This window comes from Phyllobates terribilis, unplaced genomic scaffold (assembly GCF_046119375.1).
Source record: "Phyllobates terribilis strain yellow unplaced genomic scaffold, ASM4611937v1 Scaffold_1__5_contigs__length_1240528914, whole genome shotgun sequence".
In the NCBI taxonomy this organism is placed as follows: domain Eukaryota; kingdom Metazoa; phylum Chordata; class Amphibia; order Anura; family Dendrobatidae; genus Phyllobates; species Phyllobates terribilis.
In genome coordinates, this window is record NW_027362761.1 from 530,530,879 (window position 1) to 530,548,054 (window position 17,176).

A 17,176-nucleotide genomic window follows, 5' to 3' on the forward strand; every position below is an offset into this window, starting at 1 on the left:
CCAAAGGTTTCTTGTAGCCATCTATAAGCTTCTTGTACTTCTCAGCTGGAATTTTCTCCCACTCTTCCTTTGCAGTTTGTTCAAGCTCTTGAATGTTTGCAGGGTTCTTTTTCCCCATGGCAGATTTCAGCTCACCCCAAAGATTTTCAATGGGTTCGAGGTCAGGACTCATTGCTGGTCATTTTAAAACAGTCCATTTTTATTTTTCAACCATTCCTATGTTCTTTTGGATGTGTGCTTTGGGTCATTGTCTTGCTGGAGGACCCATGATCTTCGACTCAAACCAAGTTTTCTTACACTGGGTAGGACATATCGCTGTAACATCTCTTGATAATTCTCAGATTTCATAATTACTCTGATACAGTCAAGGCCTCTAGTACCAGATTCAGAAAAGCAACCCCACAGCATTATTGATCCTCCACCATGCTTAACTGTTGGTAATGTGTCCTTTTTCTTACAAGCTTCATTGCGCCGTGTGTAACCAAACTGTTGCTTTGCATTGCCAAAAAGCTCTATTTTTATTTCATCTGTCTGCAGAAAATTCTCCCAGAAAGATTGTAGTTTGCCAAGGTACTCTTTGGCAAAGATCGGTTGTTCCTTGTTTTATGTCTTTTCTTCAGCAATAATTTCTTCCTTGGCCTTAGCCCATAAACCATGATCCCAGACTGTTCCAGGTTGGCTTTCAGGTCTTTGGATGTTTGACGTGGTGTTTTTTCCACCATTCACACCAACCTTCGAAGACATCTCTTGTCAATTTTCCTTTTTCCCCCACGTCCAGGAAGGTTCTTGATGGTTCCATGCTTGCCAAACTTCTTAATAACATTGTGCACTGTTGAAACTTGGATACCAAGGTCTTTGGAGATGGCCTTATATCCTTTGGAAGTCTTGTGTTTGCTAATAATAGAAGTTCTGATGTTCTCAGATGGCTCCTTTGTCTTCACCATTGTGACAAAGGAACAGGGCCTACCATGTGGCTTTTTAAAACACTGAAGTCATCAGTCGTTGAAAAATTCATGTCATTTGGGCACTGACAATTAATCACAGGTGAATCTCTTTTGTGATTTACCACAGGCGAGTCAAAATGTGTTTCCATACTAAATAAATGTAAAGGGTGCAAATACCAGTGACACAGCAAGCTTCAGGCTTTTCTATTTTTCCCTCCATTTTTTTTGTTTTAAATTATTTTTTATCAAAAAAACTGTTTTACTTGATACATTTTTTTCAGGAAATATTCCACGTTATGTATTTAAACTTCATGGGTGCCAATAACGATGAGCAGGACTGTAGGGAAAAGGAAGTAATTTGCATCTTGAATTATATTGCCCCATTCTTTTGTGTCTTCAAGAGATAGATTGTGGACTAAATATATCTGGCCATACTCCCCAATAAAAGGATATACTCGCTCTGTTTGACTGAATGCAAGTCAGGAAAGAAAGATGTGGGCGGAGCAAAGGTTTGGCAAACCACTAATTTGTATGCATACCCTCAGACACTATACAACCAAAGAGCTGTGCAAACATTCGATGTCAAGAGATTCTCTTATTAAAATGCTTCTTTTGCTTTTTTTTGCATGAAGACTTAGAACATGGCCGCTTATGATCATATTTCTGACAGGAAAATATTTTTATACTTTGTTTATAAAAAATATGTTTCCATAACATGGCAATTAAAATTTGGGGGTTTTGGTTTAATGTTATAAGCTAATAACCACCTTTTTACAAATAATTCTGGATATTTTGTGCCCACCATCTACAAAATCTGGAGGAGAGGAGTTTTTTAGATTGTCAGAAAATGTCCCCTTTAATGGTGTCAGCAATCATTCCACAACTAAAGCCAGTCATATAAAAAAGTATGAAAATAAGATGTATACTTTTTGTTTCCAGGAACAGCGCCTCTCTTGTCTATAGGCTGTCCTTGGTATTGCATCTCAGCCGCATTCACTTGGGACACAGTACGTGGAGTGGGCCAGTTTTAGGGAAAAAAAATATTTTTTTTTCTAATCCCATAGAGCCTGTTTAACCCATTGACTATGTCTACAAATATAATTTAGGTTTGCAGATGTACTTTAAAAGGATATCCTGGCTTGCTTCCCATCTTTCTTCGATTCAGGCTAATCTCCATAAGTGAGTATTAAACCCCCCATATGTACCACACACACACTTACACATTTTGATCTCCATTTCCCTTTAATACCTTTCAGATGCTGTAGAATCACTAAAAACTTGTGTCTGTCCTGCTGGCGATATCTATCTTTCCCTATTGTAAATTCCTTCTTTCCAAAGATAATACTGGCTTATTATTACTTATTATTACTGTCTTGCCTTCTCTCTACTGAATCAACTTATTTTCCTATTTATTGGCTTTAGGTTTTTCATGCACTGGAAAAATAGTAGTGATATGTTACAACTCAAGTTAAAGGGGTTTTCCTACCATTTATTTAACTTTACCTTTGGCCCCAGTGTAGTAAAAAAAAAAAAATAATAATAATAATAATTAGCATATACTCACTTTCGGACAGATTGTTGCTACTCTGTCCCTTACTGATCTCTCCTTTTCTGTCAGCACTTGACAGCTACCGTCAATCGCTGATTGCCTGCAGTGCTCACATGTCTTCTACACCGGAAGTGAAAGAGAGGATACTGGTTTGGAGAAGCCATAAGAGATTGGAAGGTAAGTATGTGCCATTTTTTACCCCACCAGGTACACATGTAAAATTCAAAAAAGGGCAATAAAACTCTTAAAATTCCATGATTTTTTGCTCAGCACTGATCATCTGAAAATCATTGTCATCATGTTTGATTACGTTAGATTTATTGGATACATTTTATACCTTAACTTCCATCAGTATTTGGTCTGGGGGCCATACATGGCTACACATACACTTTGGATTTGCTGACCACATTTTTTCGTCATTCTTCACCCCATACCAGTTCAACATTCTTTCTAAAACAATGCTAAGATCTTCATTCAAAGTAGTCATGAGTTCACCTGGTGAGGTGGATAGCTTGAGTCCTGGAAACCACATGGTAGTTACTACCTCAATACTCAGGCCGTGCATAGCTGCCTGAAATGTCATGGAAGATTATTACATCAGAGGTGCTTGCCTGGTTACCTCAATAACCCAGGGCATACTAGCACAGAGGGAGAAGGTAGCAAAGCCGGCGCTGGAGCCTGGACAGGAGAAAAACAATAGCCGCATATATACATAATCTAAAAAATATAAAACCACGTACATTCGGACACCATGGTGGCCGTTGGAGTGTGAAGGTAGGCTAGATGTCATTTAAAAAAATGGATTTATTGTCTTAATAGTTTCAGTGTTTTGTTTTTTTTTTTGCTTTTTGCATGTCAATGGTGTAAAAATACAAAATTGGAAAAGATCAGACACACATTTTGGAATAACCACAGCATGCCCATAATCCTTCAATCAGCCCTAACCCCTGTATATTAGTGGAAGATTCATACGATCGATGTTTATAACAACTGGTAATTATTGGATTTTAGATGGAAACACTCCTTTATATAACCACATTTTTTACTGCTTTCCTCACATTCCCCTTGTCCTTCTACATCATTATGTGCGCAAAGTCTGTGAACTTTGGCAATGTCCTCCAATAAATGTGATATTTTCTCACTTCTCGTTTCTGTTAGGACGTGTGATTTCATATGCTGTAATAATACCCAAACCCTTCACTCTTTCATTGATCCACAATGCATTGTAAATAGTTCACTTTCATTTAAATGATATTATTCAGATACAGTTAAGTCCTTACTGTACTAACACATAAAATCCTATGGAGTCTTCGGAGGGCAGTATTTTGAAGGTCCATCAGGCGATTTATTATGAAATTAATTCTGACTTTATTCTCTCAACTAAATAGATAGAAAAGTTTCACTATATAAACTAAACTTACTAGAACTCATAACTTTAAGTACTTTACATTTGGCCTTTTATTTTTAATGTATACACTTCAATCAGATTCATACTGATAGGCTTAAAGGGATTGTCCAGTTTCACCAAAAAAGTTGTTATTTTTCATCAGCAATAGCGCCACTCTTGTCCATGGGTTGTCTCTGGTATTGCAGGTCAGTCCCATTAAAGAGAAAGGAGCTAAACTACAGTACATACAATATCAGACCCAGTACATATTAAAAAAAAGTCATGCCATTTCTGGAAATATAATTGACTCTTTATTTTTATTCTTGGACATTTCCTTTAAAAGGAACCTGTCACATTGACTATGGTGTCTGAGGCAGTATGCTAAAGAGGAGAAGTGTCTGAGAACATTGATTTATGTTTTTTGATTGAAGATGAACGTATAATTTAGTCAGTTATATCCCTTCGCTTTCTAGATTTTAGGAGTTCTTGCAAAGATAGCTGTCAATCACTGTAAAACTCGTCCCACTGGACTCCTAAGTATAAAAAGTGCCAGGATAAGTTATACTTAAACTTCTCTTTTGCCTATCTCAATAGATAGGCCAGCCCCCCTCTCTTTTATGGCGGGAATTCCAACCTTTTAAAGAATAAGTGCCACACAATAGAGGCGAGAAGATGCACAACAAAATAAATCCCTTCCTCTAGGGTGCAGATAAAATTTAGATACCAATCATTCTAAACTCAATATAACACATAGGATGTGATCTGATCAGGACAGAGGGTTGTGGCTGCCCCAGCTAAGTAGGGTGCCACTAGGAAGTAATATGGATGCTTCCCAACAAGCCATTTTGGGATTTATTTATGAGACTTGAATAAACGTTAGGTGTTAAAGGGGTTGTCTGGTCCTAAGCTACAAGTCTGCACTCACTCTATGTGACCACAGACCTATGAATCCTGACATTGCATATGTGACGCCCTGCTGCGCATGGAGCCACAGATCCTGGAGGGGTGCATTTCGGGATTTCTCCACAAGAGGCCCTCAGAGCATACACACACCTCCACCCTACCTCAGACTACCAGAGGGAGCCCGGATAGGGATATAAATACGGAGGGTGGAGCTAGGCAGAGTCAGTCTGCTCCAGAGTTAAGAACAGAGCAGAAGAGTCTGTTAGTAAGTTCTCCTCAGGAAGGAGTGGAGACAGAACAGTTTGGAGTCCACAGCCAGTTCCTGCAGAGTGAGACACAGAGAAACAGCTCAGTCTGCAGTGGAGCTCAGCCAGACTCAAGCAGCTCGAGTTATGTGAGCTAGGAGCATTGCTGACGCTCAGAGAGCAGCAGAAGAGGCAGCCAACTAACTGCCAGTGTGTATAGCCTAGCGAGGGCCCGAGTAGGCCGAAGACTAGAGGAGCGAGTAGCATTGGGGGCAGAGGAGCTTTACCAGCTCACCCCAGAAACCATATACCAGACACAGGGTCCGAGTATGCAGTGATTCTTTACACCCAGCAGAAGACAACCAGAACCCCTGGCGAACTACATGTCCCAGGAATACCAAACGCTGACTGTTATACCAGGGTCAGGAGTTACCGAGGCCCTATATACCAGGGAGTGTGTACTCCAACAGAAGGCCCTACCACAAGATCAGCCGGTGCAGAACAGAGACTAAGCTGGCGTAGCTCCAGGCAGGCCAGAGACTAACACTAAGCGGCGAAGAAACAGGAGGCCCTACACCTGCTCACTGGGGAGAGTCCTAAAGTGCACCCCTCACCCTACATTGCTCCGGACGGTACCTGTATTTCCACCAGTAAAAGGTACAGAAGCAAACCGTGTGTGTCCCCTGTTCTTCCTTGGACCCGGCTGGGTCACCGCCATATCGTGCACCTCGTCAAACATCACTGCCCTGAGGCCTAGCTCCACCTGTGGGGAGCTACACCATCAAAGCTGCTGTAACACTGGCCTCAGTGGACTGCCGCAGCCCTCGTGATCCTCACCAGACACCACAGGTGGCGTCACGAACTTTGACATTTTATTTTCCCCCTTTTAAGAGAGACCCCAGGGTACGGGCCCGGGAGCCGACCACCGCGACTTCCCCCAAGACCAGGCATTAAGGCCCAGGCGCCGAGTAGTCCCCATCCCCTGGGCGCCACATCTCTCTAACTGGCGTCACGAACAGGATTGCGTGCCCGTTGCCACCGGGTACTGTGCGCCTTAAGAAACTGTAAAACTCACAGTGGTGAAGCTTTTCCCGCCATTTTCTGGAGTTTCTCGCCACTGGCCGCCATCTTTCCGGTCGCCGAGTGGGAAGAAGAGGGGAGTAACTGCTGGAAGCGCGCGATGTCTTGGACACACCCCACGCACTGACGCAGCGTCAGGTCCTGGCAGGAAGCCCCAGCGAACGCTCTGACGTGGAACGTAAGCGATGCAAGGTCCTACCAGAAGACCGTCACCTGCGGAGCTGCGGCCTACAGAAGGAAGGTAGGCCACGGTTCACTAGGGGGGCACCAAGATGTTGCAGCAACAACCCGACGTCGCGGCCCAGGCTGACAGCCCCGATGATGCAGCCGCTCCATCACCAGGGCCTGTAGCCCCTATCGTACCATTGACTTTACCATACATGCCTGGAGCAAAGTGGCTCCCCCAGTACAGCGGCAAGCCAGACACCCTGTCTGGATTCAAGCGCAAAATATGCAGCATCCTGGACATGTATTCTATGACGGGCAAACAAAGAGCTGCAGTAGTGGTGGGACAATTGACTGGTGCTGCGGAGAGAGAAGTAGAGACTTGGTCGGCCGCAGACCAGGAATCAATGTCCGCAATTTTCAAAAAGTTACAGACTGCCTTTGAGGACCGCACTGAGGCAGACCTCCGGATGAGGTTCTACCAATGCTCTCAGAAACCGGAGGACAGCGTTCAGGACTATGCCTGCCGTTTACAAGGGGCCTTGCGAGCTCTAAAACAGGTTAGTCCAATTAGCATAACTAATGAAAGTAAAATGCTAAAAGAACAATTTGTCCGGGGGCTGAGGTCCCAAGCGGAGAGCAGGACTGTGCTACCAGATGCTACCTTTGACACCCTTAAGGACATGACTATCAAGGGACTTCAACCCCTGGAGACAGCAGATACATCTATCCAGCGTTACCAGGGTGGGGCCACTCTAATGCCAGCAGCACCCACCTTTTCCCCGCTGGCTGCTGAAGCCAAAGTGCAGGCAGCGCCCCCTACTGAGCTGGACTGTCTGCACTCAGAAGTGCGCCAGCTGACCAAAAACCTGGCCACTGTAATGAGTGCCCTGCAACTACGGACGGAGCCAGAGATGGAGGGAAAGATCCTGCTAGCCGACTGCCCTGAGGATGTCCCCTGGATGAACCGAAGGAGAAGGAGGACGTCGCCACCCCGGAGGAGGACATTGCCACCCCAGAAGAGGACAACGCCGCCCCCAGGAAGGACCAACAACCAGCGCCATCCTCACCAAGAGTTCGTCTGCCACCACTGCCAGAAGGCAGGTTACACAGTGCACCAGTGTCCTTTAAACAAGCAAACCCTGGATCCGAGGGCCAACACCCAGGAATAGACTCAGCAGGCCCCTCAGACTGGCACCGCAGGTTCGTGGGAGGAAGACCTTTCCTATCCATCATACTGGACGGCATTGCGATACCTGCCCTGCTGGACACCGGATCCCAGGTAACAATCATACCTGATATCCTCTATAGCAAATACTGGTCCATGGACAGTCTCCAACCCCCAAACCCAGACTTTTCAGTATATGCCTCTAACGGCCTCCCTCTTGACCTACTTGGGGTTAAGAATGTAGCAGTAAAAGTGGGGAGAGTGGAGTTAAAGGACCAGGAACTCATTGTAGTGAAGACTGTCAATGAGGAAAATGGGCTGAATGGGTACTAGGCACTAACATTGTTGGTAACTGTTTGGAGGAGGTTGTGTTTTTACTTCAACAGCTCGCTGACGTTGCCAGACCAGGGCAGAAGAGCGCGATCTAGAATGAGATCTCTCCCTGATGTACCAGCAGCAAGTGAAGCTGACCGGTGGTGAGATTGGTAATGTGCGGGTAACAGACCCGATACCCATTGTGATTCCCCCAATGAGTGAAATGCTTATCTGGTGTAGAGCAGCAATAGGTCTTAAAAGACAGAGCTACCAGGCGGTAGTAGAACCCCTTAGCTCAGAACACAGACCTACACTCTTAACTGCCAGGGGGGTAGTAGATGTACGCAATAGGAGGGTGCCCGTCCGTCTTCTCAACTATGGGGAAGACGAGTTCAGATTACCACGTTATGCCATTGTTGCCAAACTTTACACTGTAAATAATAACTCTATTCACACGGCGGAGTCCTTAACCTCCCCAGACCAAGTGGAGGATAATGACCCTGCAACCCAGGTGGAGGATTGGTGTCAGCAGATCCATGTTGGGACAGACACCACTCCAGCCCACCAGAAACAGGGAGTACACCGGGTGGTTCAGGAATACGCACAGGTATTCAGAAAACACCCACTTTGGGAGGGTTAAGGGGGTACAACATCACATCCCCACAGGCAACCATCCCCCCATCAAGGAACGGTACAGGCCTATACCTCCAGCACACTACCAGAAAGCCAAGGAGATGTTGCATGACATGAAGAAGGCAGGGGTAGTAAGGGATAGTTGTAGTCCCTGGGCAGCTCCCCTGGTTCTAGTCAGGAAGAAGGATGGAAGCATGAGAATGTGTGTAGATTACAGACAAGTAAATCGCATTACACATAAAGATGCATACCCTTTACCCTGTATTGAGGAATCCCTGGCTGCCTTAAAGTCTGCAAATTACTTTTCCACCCTTGACCTCACTAGTGGATACTGGCAAGTAGCTGTGGCTGAGGAGGATCGGGAGAAGACGGCCTTCACCACCCCGATGGGACTCTGCGAGTTCAACAGTATGCCGTTTGGACTCTGCAATGCCCCTGGAACGTTCCAGAGATTGATGGAGTGCTGCCTGGGACACCGCAACTTCGAGACCGTGTTACTATACCTGGATGATGTGATTGTGTACTCCAAGACGTATGAGGACCACTTGAAGCACCTGGTGGAGGTATTTGAGTCACTGTCCCAGTATGGGATGAAGTTGAAGCCCTCCAAGTGCCACCTGCTCAAGAGAAAGGTACAGTACCTGGGACACATTGTCAGTCCAGAGGGAGTAGTACCAGACCCGGAGAAGGTCACTGCCATCCAGAAATGGCCGGAGCCGAAGAACCTCAAGGAGGTGCGTCAGTTCCTGGGACTGATAGGATACTACCGGAGGTTTGTAAAAGATTACACCAAGAGAGCAGCGCCTCTGCAAGACCTCCTGGTAGGACAGTCCCCCAAAGGCAGAAATCCCCCGTTCTACTGGGGTAAAGAACAGGCTGAATCATTTCAAGAAATGAAGGAGCTCCTGACAGGTGATGAGATCCTAGCCAACCGTTCCTGCTGTATACTGATGCCAGCAATGAAGGATTGGGAGCTGTCCTAAGTCAGAAGCAGAATGGCCAGGAGAAAGTCATCGCGTATGCAAGCAGGAAGCTCCGCCTGACTGAGAGGAACCCAGAGAACTATAGCAGCTTTAAGTTAGAGTTCCTGGCCTTGGTCTGGGCCATCACAGAAAGGTTCAAGCACTACTTAGCCTGCAGCAGGTTCACTGCCTACACTGACAATAACCCCTTAACTCATCTTGAAACAGCCAAGCTGGGAGCCATGGAACAACGATGGATGGCTCGGCTGTCAAACTACCAATTCACAATTAAGTACCGGGCGGGCCGCAAGAACGCCGATGCCCTGTCCAGGATGCCTCACCAGTCAGACACAGAAGAAGAAGTGGATGACTTGGAAGAGATTGAACTACCTGCCTTCCACCGGAATGGGATGATCCACGAGCTACGAGCCTCCAGGAGGCAACGCGGTAAGACGTTAAACCCCCTGCCTCACCATAGCTGGAAAGAGACCCAGGACAGCGACCCGGTTGTCAGCCGTATCAAGGAGCTGATAACCCAAGAAGGTTCCTCCCTGGAGAAGGATGCATCTCTCCAAGAAAAGCAGCTGTGGAATGAGAGAAGCCAGCTGTTTATCTACCGTGAGAAGCTCTGGCGGAGATACGTCAATCCCAAGACCCACGAGATGGTATGGCAGATAGTAGTCCCCAAGACAGACATTCAAATGGTGTTGGAGGCCTACCACGATCAAGCGGGGCACTTTGGCTGGAAAAAGCTAGAGACCCTGTTGAAGTGTCGATTCTACTGGGTGGGAATGCGCAGCTCCATTGAGAGGTGGTTCAGAGACTGTGGACCCTGTAGCCTCAGAAGAAAAGACTACAGCAGCCAGAAGGCACCCCTGCAACCCATCAAGATGACTCGACCCCTGGAGATCGTGGCCCCGGACCATGTTAAGTTGTCACCCAGCCGGTTAGGATATACCTATGCCCTGACCATGGTGGATCACTACTCCAGGTTCCTGGTGGTTGCCCCTGTCAAAGACCTGACAGAAGAGACAGCAGCGAAGACGTTCCAAGCGTACTTCTGCAGACCCCATGGATACCCTGAGCAGGTACTGACTGACCAAGGCCCGGCATTTGAGGCTGAATTGTTCAAAGAGTTCTGCCATCTGTATGGGTGTAAAAAGATCAGGACTACACCGTACCACCCCCAAACTAACGGTCTCTGTGAAAAGATGAACAACATTGTCATCGACCTGCTGAAGACCATACCACTTGAGGAGAGAAACCAGTGGTGAGACCTACTACCTGACCTGGTAGACCTGTACAATCACATACCTGTGAGTTCCACCAATTGCACTCCAGCTTATCTCATGCGAGCGAGACCAGGAAAGTTGCCCATGGACCTGGAGCTTGGTGTTGTAGAACCAGAGGCAGACATGACCACTGAAGACTGGGACACGACCAGACGGAAGCAGTACAGAAGAGTACAAGCCTGTGTCGAAGATAGTCTCACTCGGGTGAGGGATAAACAAGAAGCACAATACAACAGAAGTGCACCAGCGGAACCCTTCACACCAGGAGAAGTGGTATTGAAAAGGAAGCGGAGGAACCACAAGCTTGATGACCAGTGGGAGAGAGAACCCTACACTGTGTTGAATTCAAGGTTTGACAACAGGAAGACGTGTCTGATCAGCAAAGATGGAGGAAGAACAACTGCAACAGTATCTAGGGACCACCTGAAGTTGTGTCCAGATCTGCTAAAACCCCAAGAAGAAGTGCCTCTCATTTTCCCGGAGGAACCTGATGAAGCAGTAATACATACTGATTTAGGAGACTTCCCGGCAGATTGGCCTCAAATCGGAGGAGCAGTCATAATTCCAGTACTCCAATTCTTCCAACAGCCAGAAGACCCTCCACAGCAAGTTGAACCTGTAAGTGCTGCAGAAGAGCCTAGTGCCGCAGAAGAGCCTGCTCAGGAAGAATCCCCGGAAGAAGGATCCCCGGCAGAAGCAGAGCAAGAAGGCCCAGCCAATGGTGAACTTGCCAGCCCAGTAGCAAGGTTAAGGCAGTTTTTCAATACCATCGCTAGTAGAACAAACAGGGTAGCTGAGAGAAACCCTGACACTACACAGACCACCGCACTAAGCAGATCTACACGTAGCACGAAAGGTCAACTCCCTGTCAGGTATACTAAGTAAAATAGTTAAACCCCGACAGATGTAGATAGTTACCCCTGGGGTATTGTATTGTATAATACTGTATATTATTGCATTATCCTGTGTATGTATTGCTATGTATTTATTGCCTTTTACAGGCCTTTAACTTATATTTTGCCCCTCTAATGGACAATCCAAGTGAAACAGACACTTTACTTATTTGCTTCCCATTACCCGCTTGGGTATCTAAGAACTCTGTGGCTGAGGACTATGTGCAGCCCAAAGACTTTTATTGTACATATTTGCACTCCCTGAGTGCCCCTTTGAGCAACCTCTCCGGAAGAGACTTGGACTTTCTGGTTGCTCATTGCCTACTGTTTATTGAACTATATATGTATATTTATCCATGTTCTGGTTATGCAACGTTCAAGTGTCCTAACCTCCCATAAAGGGAAGCTTGTTATTGTTGTTGTTACAAAATGTGCTTCAGCCCGGGAGTGCTGAGTTCAACTAGGGGGGAATGTGACGCGCTGCTGTGCATGGAGCCACAGATCCTGGAGGGGTGCATTTTGGGATTTCTCCACAAGAGGCCCTCAGAGCATACACACACCTCCACCCTACCTCAGACCACCAGAGGGAGCCCGGATAGGGATATAAATACGGAGGGTGGAGCTAGGCAGAGTCAGTCTGCTCCAGAGTTAAGAACAGAGCAGAAGAGTCTGTTAGTAAGTTCTCCTCAGGAAGGAGTAGAGACAGAACAGTCTGGAGTCCACAGCCAGTTCCTGCAGAGTGAGACACAGAGAAACAGCTCAGTCTGCAGTGGAGCTCAGTCAGACTCAAGCAGCTCGAGATAAGTGAGCTAGGAGCGTTGCTGATGCTCAGAGATCAGCAGAAGAGGCAGCCAACTAACTGCCAGTGTGTATAGCCTAGCGAGGGCCCGAGTAGGCCGAAGGCTAGAGGAGCGAGTAGCATTGGGGGCAGAGGAGCTTTACCAGCTCACCCCAGAAACCATATACCGGACACAGGGTCCGAGTCTGCAGGGATTCTTTACACCCAGCAGAAGACAACCAGAACCCCTGGCGAACTACATGTCCCAGGAATCAGACAATGTGAACTGAGGTCTAAGATGGCAGAGATACAAGAAACAGAGGCATGTTCACACTAGCAAAAAAGAAGCAAGACAAAAATATATCTCATACCCTACCATAATTATATATAAATGTAAAGCAAAATTGCATAATAAATATAGGGTACTTAGTGAACTATTTTTGATCAAAAAAAGTATACAAGCCGTCCCACCAGCGGCAAGGTGACCCTAAATTGGGACGGTACCTATACTGCCTATATTAAAAACCTTACTGTATATCAAAGTTGAAGTAATGCATATAAAAGGGTAGACAAATAGGACCGGGTCCCAACTCCAGACCACCTAGGCCCGTGGTAAGCTACATATATACCAATCAGCTCAACAAAGGGCATGCCACACCCTTAAATTGCACAGAATGCAAACAAGTCAAAAAACCAGACAATGTGAACTGAGGTCTAAGATGGCAGACATACAAGAAACAGAGGCATGTTCACACTAGCAAAAAAGAAGCAAGACAAAAATATATCTCATACCCTACCATAATTATATATAAATGTAAAGCAAAATTGCATAATAAATATAGGGTACTTAGTGAACTATTTTTGATCAAAAAAAGTATACAAGCCGTCCCACCAGCGGCAAGGTGAACCTAAATTGGGACGGTACCTATACTGCCTATATTAAAAATACCAAACGCTGACTGTTATACCAGGGTCTGGAGTTGCCGAGGCCCCATATACCAGGGAGTGTGTGCTCCAACAGAAGGCCCTACCACAGGATCAGCCGGTGCAGAACAGAGACTAAGTTAGGCCTAGCTCCAGGCAGGCCAGAGACTAACACTAAGCGGCGAAGAAACAGGAGGCCCTACACCTGCTCACTGGGGAGAGTCCTGCAGTGCATCCCTCACCCTACAGTGCTCCGGACGGTACCTGCATTTCCACCAGTAAAAATTACAGAAGCAAACCGTGTGTGTGTGTCCCCTGTTCTTCCTTGGACCCGGCTGGGTCACCGCCATATCGTGCACCTCGTCAAACATCACAGCCCTGAGGCCTAGCTCCACCTGTGGGGAGCTACACCATCAAAGCTGCCGTAACACCGGCCTCAGTGGACTGCCGCAGCACTGGTGATCCTCACCAGACACCACAGGTGGCGTCACGAACTTTGACATTTTATTTTCCCCCTTTTTAAGAGAGACCCCAGGGTACGGGCCCGGGAGCCGAGCACTGCGACTTCCCCCAAGACCAGGTATTAAGTCCCAGGCGCCGAGTAGTCCCCATCCCCTGGGCGCCACACATACACTGCAAGCTGTGAGGATTCTCCAGTGTCAGTGCAGGGAATGACAATCATGTGACCACAAGTATGCTATTTGCATACTCCCAGTCACATTCCGACTAGACTGTTTCTGGCCATGCTCAATCCACTTGCACTGAGCGAGACCGCGCCCATCTAGTTGTAATGTGGCATGCATAATTCATATTGCCACTGTTCCCGCTGCTGAAACCAGAAACCAGTGCATGCGATGTGAGGATTCACAAGTCTGCAGTCACATAGAGTGACTGTAGACTTGTAATTTAAGACCGGACAACTCCAATAACCTTTTCATATCTTTTGAACAGAAAGTTCTAACTATTCTGTGATTTTTTTTGCCTGACTTTAAGCTCCAGTACAAAATCTATAAAAAAAAACAAACACCCCACCCCTATTTTCAGCCATTTATAATTCTAGGGTATTCATATGCGGCAGAGGGGCCCCCTCAGAAATCAGGGCTTGCATGTAACTACTACCTCTGCACCATTTGTAGCTATTATTATTATTACTATTACTTTTTTAGGTATTATTTTTCACACATGTTCACACTTGCTTTAGTGCCACAGTTAGTCCGCGGTAGTGATTTTCCCATTTTAGGGGATCATTATCATTATCTTATGACATCCCTGTTTTGGGACCCAAAATAAAAGGGATATTCCAACCTCATACATTTATGGTATATCGGTTGCTTATGTCAAGAACGAGTAACCCTTGATTCTCACCCTGCCTGATGAAATGGAGAATAAATAGAGAGTGGGATATGGAAGTTATGGATGAGCATGCCTCTAATTCCCACTCAACATAATGGAGAGAGCCATGCACTGGCCGGAGGTGAGGATGAGGCAGGGCTTCAGAATGGGCTTCAGGGTAGGTCCTCCACCTACCATACATGGCATATGTCATATATATAACTGTCTGATTTAGGAATACCCCTTTAAACGCATGTTCAATCTTGTAGAGTCTAATATTCGAAAACAGAAATAAACCTTTTTTGTGAAGGAGCTGTGTCAGGCAAAACATGATGCTCTGGTTTCCTTCTCTCTGAACACGGCTTGTAGCATTTTACATGTGAATTCCTCTGTGTCGTAAAAGAAATTACCACCGCTGTGATGAATATCATTTCCAGACAACACACCCACCAGTCCCTGCTTATTAATCTGTGAGGATGACTTTAACTTAATGGTTACCATGTAACCCCTTGGGTTGTATGCCGTGCCAAGTATTGCTGGGGTAAAGACCTTAATAAGTTCACTAATTTCACTTCCTTTTTTATTATTATTCCAAATGATTTATCGACATTTCACACAAAAGCTCCGGCTCCGCGCTGAGTGGTTTTAATAATTTGTCCTGGACATCAGCCCAATACCCTCAAATTCTACACATATTTGAGACTTGCTAATCTCCGTGTTTTTTTTTTTCAATCAGTCTATTTAATGCAATAAGTCCATTTTCCCTTTCAGGAACCCAGGTAATGTGAGGTGGTTTTCTATTCGGCTGCCAATTTTTTTTTAGAGGACTGTAAAGTACACGGCTGTTCTAGCATAATATCTTCATTACTCAGATCACAGCATAACATTTCATACACTGAGTCCTGCTGATTTGCTGCACGAGACCACCGGCGACACTTAAAGGCCGCCGATCAGCTGCTTGTTTGCTGATCGGCGATTGTTTAATAGCCTTTGTTCACAGGCTGATTGACAGCTCTTCAGACGCGCATTATGTCATCTACAATAGTTCATTCAAAGCGCATAGGCTGCCATTGTTCTCGGCAGCACAAATCCTATAGTATGATTTGCTGCCGAGAACGATGATCTTTTGTGCACCACAAAAAATCATTTCACCTGAAGTGAGAGGATTTATCCCACCTGAACATTAGTTTATAAAGAATAATTTTATCAGTCATGTAATAATATGTCACTGTGCATTATGCAGCCCACATAGAGGAGGAAGATATAGTTGTTTCTAAAGGGTTATTCAGTAAGAATAGGACATACACCCATGGTCAAAATTGTTGGTACCCCTCGTTTAATGAAAGAAAAACCCACAATGGTCACAGAAATAACTTGAATCTGACAAAAGTAATAATGAATTAAAAATCTTTGAAAATGAACAAATGAAAGTCAGTCATTGCTTTTCAACCCTGCTTCCACAGAATTTTTTTTAAAAATGTAACTCATGAAATAGGCCTGGACAGAAATGATTGTACTCTTAATATTTTGTTGAACAACCTTTTGAGGCAATCACTGCAATCAAACGATTCCTGTAACTGTCAGTGAGACTTCTGCACCTCTCCACAGGTATTTTGGCCACTCCTCATGAGCAAACTGCTCTAGTTGTCTCGTGTTTGAAGGTTGCCTTTTCCAGATGGCATGTATTTCAGCTCTTTGCAAAGATGCTCAATCGGATTTAGGTCAGGGCTCATAGAAGCCACTTCAGAATAGTCCAATGTTTTCCTCTTAGCCATTCTTGGGTGTTTTTAGCTGTGTGTTTTGGGTCATTATCCTGTTGCAAGACCCATGACCTGCGACTGAGACCAAGCTTTCTGACACTGGGCAGCACATTTCTCTCTAGAATCCCTTGATATTCTTGAGATTTCATTGTACCCTGCACAGATTCAAGACACCCTGTGCCATATGCAGCAAAGCAGCCCCAGAACATAATAGAACCCTCACCATGTTTCACAGTAGGGAAAGTGTTCTTTTCTTGATATGCTTCATTTTTCCATCTGTGAACATAGAGCTGATGTGCCTTGCCAAAAACTTCCATTTTTGTCTCATCTGTCCATAGGACATTCTCCCGGAAGCTTTGTGGCTTGTCAACATGTAGTTTGGCAAATTCCAGTCTGGCTTTTTTATGATTTTTTTTTCAACAATGGTGTTCTCCTTGGTCGTCTCCCATGAAGTCCACTTTGGATCAAACAACGACAGATGGTGCTATCTGACACTGATGTTCCTTGAGCTTGAAGTTCACCATTAATCTCTTTAGAAGTTATCCTGGGCTCTTTTGTTACCATTATCCGTCTCACCCTTTTGAGCTAGTACAGCCATTAGTCTTCTTGAGAATGATGCAACAAGTTTTTCACACCTGGATTTGGGGATCCTCTGCCATTCTTCCTTGCAGATCCTCTCCAGTTCCGTCAGGTTGGATGGTGAATGTTGGTGGACAGCCATTTTCAGGTCTCTCCAGAGATGCTCAATTGGGTTTAGGTCAGGGCTCTGGCTGGGCCAGTCAAGAATGGTCACAGAGTTGTTATAAAGCCACTCCTTTGTTATTTTGGCTGTGTGCTTAGGGTCAT